An 8,452-nucleotide genomic window follows, 5' to 3' on the forward strand; every position below is an offset into this window, starting at 1 on the left:
AACACGGTCAACATGGCAGAGGTGGGTGGATATCGTCTCCAAACGCAAAACACCTGAGTTCGACGGGTGAGTTGATGGGAGATGGTATTCACTTATACTTCTCTTGTGGCCGACTGGTTAGTGTGTCACTGTAGTCCTGATTCCTCGTCCGTCGCTGGTTCGACCCCACGGGACGGTGGACTTATTATCAACTAAAAATTCCCCTTCGGTAACATATATGAAAATATATTACTTCCGAGGTAGAGTGAATTGGATATTAAAGGACGTTTGTAGCTTTCTGATTGTATATGAATCACGGTGATGTGATAAATAGTCATAATATGGCTACGTGCGACAAACGCACAACACGGTCAACATGGCAGAGGTGGGTGGATATCGTCTCCAAACGCAAAACACCTGAGTTCGACGGGTGAGTTGATGGGAGATGGTATTCACTTATACTTCTCTTGTGGCCGACTGGTTAGTGTGTCACTGTAGTCCTGATTCTCGTCCGTCGCTGGTTCGACCCCACGGGACGGTGGACTTATTATCAACTAAAAATTCCCCTTGGTAACATATATGAAAATATATTACTTCCGAGGTAGAGTGAATTGGATATTAAAGGACGTTTGTAGCTTTCTGATTGTATAGCCCTTATGAATCACGGTGATGTGATAAATAGTCATACATACATACATATATATACATATATATATATATATATATATATATATATATATATATATATATATATATATATATATATATATATATATATATATATATATATATATATATATATATATATATATATATATATATATATATATATATATATATATATATATATATATATATATATATATATATATATATATATATATATATATATATATTTGTGTGCGTGTGTGCGCGTGTGTATGTATTTATATATCGTAATTTTTGGCCATCAATATTAAGCTATCCGGAGAAACCCTTCAAGCATCGATTTATTGTTTAAATTTCAAGAAAGACTCGTCTTTACCTTGTAAGATACAAAGCTGAACAGAGAATTGAATATATTTCCATTATTCTTGCTCATTAGTCAAATTGTTCCTTAATCAAACTCCCAGTTGTCTTTCTTTCCCAAAATGACTTTGTTAGTCACCCAGATTTCTTTTGCTGAGCATAAGGCGTATGTGCGACATGAAGCATATCACAGACGCCATAACTCTGGATATGTTAGATATGAAGTAATTTATTTATGTTATAAAGAGGTACGATTGTCTTCTCCACAATACGATAATTTAGCGCTTAGCATGGCGCATGGGAAATAATAAACTAAAATCTCAAAAACTTAACCGACGAGCTTATTGTGCGCGAGCATGTATCAAAAAAGACCGGGAAAGATAACAGAGTAACAGGAATATTAGTGAATCTCAAAGGATATACAGGTGATACATATGTTATTTAGCCGAATGCTATTCAAAAGAAGAATATATTTCCTAATTATCATATAATTTTTAAACTAAAAGTTATTTAAATCACATTCTAGAAACTGAGAGATACTGAATTGATAGTTTAGACAATCGTTTTCAACCCACGATCTGAAACCTTGATAAAGTGTTGGAACGCTTTTATGGAAAAAAATGGAACAAAAATGTAGAAGAATTAGCACAAACATGAGCGTTAGGAATCGTGAAGACATCTGATTAAAATTGTTCTTCATTATCATAGGAAGATAAAAGGAAAAATGGTTCTCTTTGTTTACAAAGTTCAATATATATTTCAATGTTTATTTACTGCTGAACAAATAGAGATTCATCTACAGACTAATTGGGGACTTCGTTTTGTCTATTTACTCTGGAGGTTTGTTTGTAAGGAAATATACGTAATTCAGATGAATTTGGTCGAAATGTAACAGATTTTATGGTGAATCTTACTCTTATGGTTCGATGCTATTTTGCAGACATGAAAATCCAATTGATACAGGAAATTTGAAAATAAAATGACCACGGGTAAAATTCAAATATATATATATATATATATATATATATATATATATATATATATATATATATATATATATATATATATATATATACATATATATATATAGATAGATAGATAGATAGATAGATAGATAGTTAGATAGATAGATAGATAGATATATCATGTGTGTGTGTCTTTGTGTGTGTGTGAATGTACGTCTTCATGCTTGTACGTATATACATGTGCATATGTGCAAGTGTTTACGAGATACAGCCTAATCTGGGGTGGCTGCAGAGAAAAGGTAATCAAGAGTCACCACCTCGTTCATCCTTTGACGACTAAAACAAGCGAGACTCCACGGTGCAACGAATTCTTACTTGAGCAGCTTCATATACCTAATCAGTAAACTCATCATATCATTTCCTCTTACAAGCGCACACAAATGCAGTACTCTACCATACACTCTCACTCTTCATAAATGCTGAAAACCTAAATCCCCTTCTTCTTTCCTCCCAAAACTTGATGATTACACTCAATCCTCCTCCAGGCTGTTCTGCATTTTCTTCACGTGACGAAACGACACTCAAGAAATAAACACCCTTTTCATATGTTTTAACTATTTACAATGCTTTTTGCAACTACATCTCTAAACACATTCAACCCTCCTTAAGGTGTATTTCCAATGAATACAAAAGTCATTTAATGATAATAGTTTCTTCTGTTTCCTCAACTTGCACAACAAACTAACACCAAGGAACATTGTTGCACTCCTTTCATATGTTCTTATTTTACATTTAATGTGTATTCCTTATTATTCCCAAAACGTTTTTCTTATGGTCCACAGAAACCACCATTTTGCTGATATTATTTTCTTCAACTTCATAACGTTCATTTACTTCCATTATCTTACTCATATATCTATCTATCTATCTACACACACACACACACACACACACACACACACACACACACACACACACACACACACACACACACACACACACATATATATATATATATATATATATATATATATATATATATATATATATATATATATATATATATATATATATATATATATATATATATATACATATACATATATGTGTGTGTGTGTGTTAATGGCCCCGGGTTCTGAAAGGCCATCTTTTATTGGAGTATCTGTTTTAAGAACAGAACTAAGCATCTAACCTCTTTAAGATGTCTGTGGTAGCCGTGGCTCTTCCTTGGGTCAGCAGATCCCTTCTCCTTTGTCGAACTTCTCTCACTAAACCTATTCTTACATAAAGGCCTACTGAAATGAGACAATGATATACAAAACTAGACTTTATTGACAAATTTAATGAAAGTGACTCAGCAAAAGCTACGGTCATGAAATGGAGTGATTCACACCCCCTATCAATGGAATTCATAACTAGAGGAATTACTGTTTCACAAACAAGCATAGTCATTATTCTATGCCGAGCAATACTAGTGAATAACACCCTGGTCATCAAGCAAAGTAATAAGGTCATAAAGACCATGATAAATGTCATATCGTATGTAATAGTAAAAACACAACTTCCACATATTCGTCCTCACAGGATGATGTTCGATTCCTGTTGAAAGATATTAAAAACCTGGAATGAATGTACATATTCAAGACAGAAAAAAATGCACAAATAGGCAAACTCACTGTGTAGACATCGTTCAGTTTCATTGCTTCCAAACCGTGGGTTTTCCTTCTAAAGTCTGGAAAAGACATAAATGACACTGTGCGATTTTACTTACTTTACTATGGCCGAAAATAATGTATCCTCATAGTGGCGACCTTATCACACTACCACTAACCAAATAGACCGAGATCTCTTAACACAATACCCTTGCAGGAGTCTATCCCCATGATAATATACTGTGGGAGATCGCACACACACATGCACATACCCCACAGGAACCTGGGCACTTCCGGCTCATTGGTTCAATGTTCTATTAGCTGTTTCCATGTGCTCGGACCATCATCAAACAGTTCTCTGCATCTGATGGAGCAAATTCCAATGTCAGCACAAATGCACCTGCTGTGAAGAGCCACTGACAGGTCATCACATAGTTCTCACTGTTGTCCAAAGAGAACCAAGACTTAATATATATATATATATATATATATATATATATATATATATATATATATATATATATATATATATATATATATATATATATATATATATATATATATATACACACACACACACACACACACACACACACACACACACACACACACACACACACACACACATATATATATATATATATATATATATATATATATATATATATATATATATATATATACATATACTGTGTATGTGAGTGTGTATAAGTTGAAGTAGTATAGCGATTGGTGATAAGATAAGAGAAGATTTAAGTAACAGAACTGTTCGCTTCAGGGGAAAATAATGATTGTCTTTAAAAGAAAAAAAATAGGAAGATATGATTTTAATGTACACAAGTTAACGCAATAAATGATAAATTGAACGGCTTTATGAAGGCCAAAAGAGAAATGACCTGATTGTTTTGGTTTCTTGTATAGTGAATACGATTCACAGCCACACGGGACTTTAGCAAATACCAAGTGCATGTAAGCTTCAACAATTCCAGACACCAATTTCCTATCTTATAACTTTGGACATTTGCCCATTTTCCTTTCATTTGACTTCTCGTATCACTCCAACTGCACAAAAATATTGAAGAGCTAAGGAGACAAAAAAACAACTTTGTCATTTTTTCACCAAATCAGTCACACACGACCTACGTATTCTATGGCAAGCTTTTATTATATTGCTCTCAACAACTAACTTCTATACCATGCACACTTCATACCCTTCATACCATGCCTTTGTTGAATGTAGATATCAACAAAGTGCTATTTAATTCACTCTCAAGAACTGTCTATATTCATATTCAGTACTGTCAATATGTAATCATATACAAAATTTCAGTCATTGGCGGACAAAGATAATATATTAATAGTTTTTGAAAAATGCTAATGCAATTCTCTTTGATTGCCTTTGAAACATGAAAACAAAATAGAGAACTGATCTTTAAATATCCATATGTTAAAAAATTTATTTTCCATTCTAGAACATCCAGATGTCGACTTCAGAAAAACATTCTGTCGGAAATTCTTTGCTGCCAAAATAATTAAATTTTTTTACCTCACATTAGGCTTGAAGAAATGGTAAATATTTAATTTATTTCAGCAGAGTTTTCATGAAAGACAAATGAGCAAAATTTATTTATACAAATGGCTTGCAAATTAGTCTCTATGAAATCTGGGGCTCCTGTGGCCTTGAATGATTTATAATGAGAATCCGAAGGCTTCGGAACATGACGGGATTTTCAAGGAAAAAGATGGAGTTATCCTCTGCAAAAGTAAAAAAAAGTGGTAATTATTAATGAGACTAACAAAGGATAAAAAGAATTTCGGATATGGAAACCAAAACCACTATACGCAGATTTGAAAGAGAGAGAAATAGTTGTATTTTTGATGTGTAACAAATCTTGACTTAATGTAGGTTCTCATCGAACCATATGTCCCATAAGTTTGTAATGACAAGAAACTGTTGTCTGGTGGCTTACTATGAGATTCAGAGGCGTCGTGCACGGTTTTTTTTATTTTACTCCTTATCAAAGAATCAGATGAAGGTGAAAGTTGGCATATTAATATTTCACAACCATACAAATATATCGAGAAATATATCTAGTAATGAAATTCGATAGTTTTAATTTTTATAAAGTAAAATTGGTTTGCCAATGCCGTATCCAGGGATATACGTGGCAAGGATCCTCAAACGTTTATGACGTAGGTAGAGTAAACAATCTATGACGAATTTAGTCCCGCCCATAAACCTTACAAACTCATTCACTTGGTTTCGTCAGCTTTAAACCCTTACCTGTCAAAAGATCAAAGAATGGCTAATAAGATTTGGAATTGTCCCCGTGGTTGCAAAACTGCATTTGCCTTGCGGCTTGCAACCTTGTATACGGGAGAGAAAAACCGTGGTAGTACTTACTACTCCTTGAACAGGTAAGAAATCGATTTCCAGATTACGTAATTACTTCCAGTCTGATTTTTATTTTGCGAAAAAAATATAACTATTGCAATGCCTTTTTGAATTGTGAACATTTCCATTGAGTACCCATTATGTAGTGAAGAGAAAGCAAGAGAGAGAGAGAGAGAGAGAGAGAGAGAGAGAGAGAGAGAGAGAGAGAGAGAGAGAGAGAGAGAGAGAGAGAGGTGTAAAAGGATTGTTCAGTCTTTATAGAATTATTATTGTTCTGAGAAGATTTTTGGGAAAGCTAAATACAACCAGTAATGTATTCAAGTTATCAGTACAGCAATGGACCATCTGATTTAAGATTTGTTGTTTTCCATAATCAATGTATAATTGCTTTATATATATATATATATATATATATATATATATATATATATATATATATATATATATATATATATATATATATATATAATTATATATATTCTTTTCTGTCCTTTAAGGCCTTATGACCGCGTTGGACAAGTTTTGGGCATGACTGCAGGGGCAGTAAGGGCCAAAGTCAGCCTCCGTACCTCCAGTTCATGTCATTCACCATCGTCAGTAACACCAGTTTCATCAGCACCATCCGCCTTTGATAACTTTACTGTTGGTGCGATTCGTCGCTTTATCCACAGAAAGTTTGATGAGAAGGAGTATTTTACGGTTGGCTCTCTAACAATGGACCTTAAAACAGCTGGCATTATCTCAGAAAGGACATCACCGAGTTCAGTAATCCGCCTCCTGCATTCTCTGGGATTCAAGTATAAAACTACACAACGGAAAATGTATGTGAGGGAGGAGTCTCTGGATATAATTTGCCGCCGAATTAATGCTCTACGGGATCTACGACGCCTCAGGGAGGACGGAAGGAAGGTGGTGTACGTTGATGAAACTTGGTTCACCACTAGAATGACCCATAGCAGGGAATGGGCAGACACCACGCAGGATATCACCAGTCCCTCTTACAGCCGTCAGGTCCCTCCAGGAGAAGGTGAACGATTTGTGGTGGTAGCTGCTGGCACCAATGAAGGCTTCATTGAAGGCTCGTATCTGTGCTACCCCGCTAAGTCCAATCAAGGGAGATTATCATGGCGAAATGAATGCCAAATTGTTCGAACAGTGGCTTACGACACAGCTTCTACCGTCCCTCCGGAGCCATCGGTTCTTGTGCTAGATAATGCACCATATCACAGCACACTAACCGAGGAGAGTCGATGCCCTACGTCAGCAAACAGAAAGGCGGATCTCGTAAGGTAATTACAATAAATCACAATATATATATATATATATATATATATATATATATATATATATATATATATATATATATATATATATATATATATATATATATATATATATATATAGACATCATGAAATACGTATACACACGCATTAAAGTTAATGACTTGACTGGAAATTTCATATGATTCAATATTCTATTAACTGTGTGAAGTCAGTAAATTATTCTTGATGGAAACAATATCAAATCATAGTTTAATGATACAGTAATAACGGTATGTAAATTAGCATTCTATGGTCTATTTCACTCTAATAATGATTAATTAACTTTTCTCGACAGGTGGCTGGAGCAGCGTAGGATATCGTTCCCACCTTTGGCCACAAAATCTGAGCTGTTGCTCGTTTGCCAAAAGAATCGTCCGGAAAGGAGATATGTGGTGGATAACATCATCCGGGAGTGGGGCCACGAAGTTGTGCGCTTGGCACCCGCTCACCCAGAGCTCAACGCCATTGAACAGGTGTGGGGTCATATGAAGAGGCAAGTGCGTTCATCGCTCCGTCGATTTACGCGGTCTGACTTGCAGGCCAGGTTGGAGGAGGCAAGGCTTTCTGCTACCCCGGAAGTGTGGGCAGGAGCAGTTAGACAATCACGTCATTTTGAGGAGGAGTACTGGGAATTGGACAACATCCGGGAGACTTACGTGGATCCAGTCATCATTAATTTAGTCAGTGATGATGAGGATGATGATGATCTTTTCCTTGATAGTGATGATGATTGTGATTTGTAAATAGATTATGAATAGTTTTTGGTGTTTCATTTGTACATTTAAAGGGGAATTACAAATACACAGAGTAAAAAGTAAAATACATTTCATTTGAAATATTTTTAAGATATACCCACACCAATAGTAACAATGATAGAGGAAAAAGGGAACGATGGCAACCCTTGTTCCCCCTCAGAGTCATCGCTGATTTCCTCAGGTCAGCTACGTTTCCTACGATAATCGGTAATTATATATGCTTGAGGGTGACTGGAACTGGCATGTCTACCCATTGTCATGCCCTGTCACCCATGAATTAAGGATAAGTAAAATGAAATAAGATAAAAGGCTAAAAGAAAAATTTAAAATGAAAAACGAAATGAATAACGAAACTCTAAATACCAAAAAATAAAA

The 8,452-nt window shown here is 34.9% G+C and overlaps 1 pseudogene; it reads left to right on the plus strand.

Annotated features, from left to right (window-relative positions):
- Positions 1 to 5,752: 5,752 nt before the first annotated feature.
- Positions 5,753 to 8,120, plus strand: LOC136841664 (uncharacterized; annotated as a pseudogene).
- The last annotated feature ends 332 nt before the right edge of the window (positions 8,121 to 8,452 follow it).

The sequence above is a fragment of the Macrobrachium rosenbergii genome, chromosome 1 (genome assembly GCF_040412425.1).
Source record: "Macrobrachium rosenbergii isolate ZJJX-2024 chromosome 1, ASM4041242v1, whole genome shotgun sequence".
Classification (NCBI taxonomy): domain Eukaryota; kingdom Metazoa; phylum Arthropoda; class Malacostraca; order Decapoda; family Palaemonidae; genus Macrobrachium; species Macrobrachium rosenbergii.